The sequence below is a fragment of the Benincasa hispida genome, chromosome 9 (genome assembly GCF_009727055.1).
Source record: "Benincasa hispida cultivar B227 chromosome 9, ASM972705v1, whole genome shotgun sequence".
NCBI lineage: Eukaryota > Viridiplantae > Streptophyta > Magnoliopsida > Cucurbitales > Cucurbitaceae > Benincasa > Benincasa hispida.
The window spans coordinates 14,589,772-14,591,929 of NC_052357.1; positions in this window are offsets into that span (position 1 = coordinate 14,589,772).

The following is a 2,158-nucleotide window of genomic DNA, read 5'->3' on the forward strand; positions in this document are numbered from 1 at the left end:
AGACGCGGCCGATCACTAAAAGGTGTACCCTAATAGAAAAACAGAACAATATTTGTATCTTTACTTTCATTAAGAACTTGCGATAATTTGTATACTTATCTTTCTTTTCTTTTCTCACCACAAGACTTGTCACCGCAATCTATGTCCTTGCACAGCCTTTACAGCTGGCCTCAATCTTAGCATCTTGTACATAGAACCTGTATCGAATACATCTAGATTAGGTTTACTATATTTTTATCGCATTTACTTTACTTTTCTTTTATGTAATTACTTTTGTACTAAAGACTCTATCAAAGTATTGAAAACCGGTCGCATAACATCATGAAAACACCGCATTAAACCGGTACCGTATTTCCCCGTGTTTAACCTCGGATCACACTGAGAAACTTGTGATGGAATTATACTTGATTTCATCGTAGGGAAATTTGTGACACAGCAGGGCATACTACCTAATCTTAATAAACATCGCATAATCAGTAGTAGTATCGCATCGCATGCATAGCATATCACATCATCTCTACCAGTCAACAAGTTTATAAATGCTCAAACACTTAGAAGAAAATTTCAAAAAGAAGGTTTGAGCAGGACTTTGAAAGTTGAAAGGTAAAGTACTGCTAAACTAAGAGTTAACTAAGTGTTATTCAGAATATACTAAGCATAAGAAATATTTCTAAGTATCACATATTGTACATCATAGCAACGCAATGAAGAATGTGAAAATATAAGAGTAAAATAAAACATAAATTTATAAAGGAAGGCAAAGGCAAAAAGTAGAAGTGACTATGTACATGAATTGTATTGAAAATTAAAGAAGTTTGCAAATAAGTACAAATGCATGCAGACTAAAAAGCTTAAGACCTGTACAAGAGTCAAAGAGTAGTTAAGTTACAAGATAAATAATTCAAAGTATACAAAAAGAATGTGTGCATAAAAGAATACAAAAATGATACAAGAAAGAAAAGAATTAAGTTGGTGGAGCTAGAGGGTCTTGCGGCGGTTGAGGCATTGAGGTTGAGCCATCTTCAAATAAAAATGGCTGCCTTAGGTGGGGAGGCACCATCGAACCATGAAAATAGGCGGTGAGAAAATTGAAGTACTCTTGGTTTCGTTCTGCTATCATGCACTGGTGCTGGAATAGTCGATGGGAGTTGCACTATACATTGATTAGTGTTTCCCTTGAAACGACAGTGCTGCGCTGAATCTCATCAATGTGCTCCATAACGACCTCAAACCATTGGTTGAAGAAGAGCTGTTGTTGATTGATAAGCTCTTGCTGTGGGCAAAAAGTTGTCTCATTTCAGCAAACTCGGCAGCCATGGAAGTGAGTGGAGGTTGCACCTGCAAAGTCTCGCTAGCATCGTTTTAAGGTTAGGCTGATGTGCACTTGTCCAAATCGTGTGGGTCATCAACTTGTGGTGGTGGGAGTATGGAAAGTGGAAGGGGAGTTATTGGTGAATTTGGGGCTGCTAGATGGGGAAGAGAGTCAAGGTGAAGAGGAAGAGGATCAGGAGGAGGAGGAGATAAAAGTTGCACTGGTGAGCTGGGCTGGCTGGGAGATCTTATTCTTAACTGACGAGGCCTTCTGATTAAGGGGGTAGGCTCTGAAGATTCAGAAACCTTTTCTTTGCCTTTGTCTTCTTGTCTTCTTTTGGGCCTTGGTTCTTGTGGTGAATTGAGGTCAATCTTCAAGACGAATCTTATGCATGCAATACGAGGGATTGATTCCTCGAATGTCTGCTAAGGTCCATCCCAAGGCTTTTGCATTGTTCTTAAAGATCTGAATAAGTGCTTCCTCTTTTTCTTTGCTCAATGAGGTAGAGATTATAACCGATAAAGTGTTATTGCCTCATAAATACATATATTTGATGTGCACTGGTAACAACTTCAACTCTAACATGGGTGGTTTTTCTAAAGATGGCTTATTACATTGCATTGTTCGTTCAGATAACTTGATTGTTTCAAAACCTGATTCAGTATGTATTGCAGTGCAATTTTCCTCCCACATTGCGTCGATCCCAAAGTCTTCTTCCTCTGATTCTTCTTGAGGCTCGTGCCAATGATCTTCCTGCAGTTCTCCAACATATTGACAATTTTCCATATCACCTGGGTATTTCAATGCATTGAGAACGTTGAACTTAACTTGCTGATCGTCGACCTT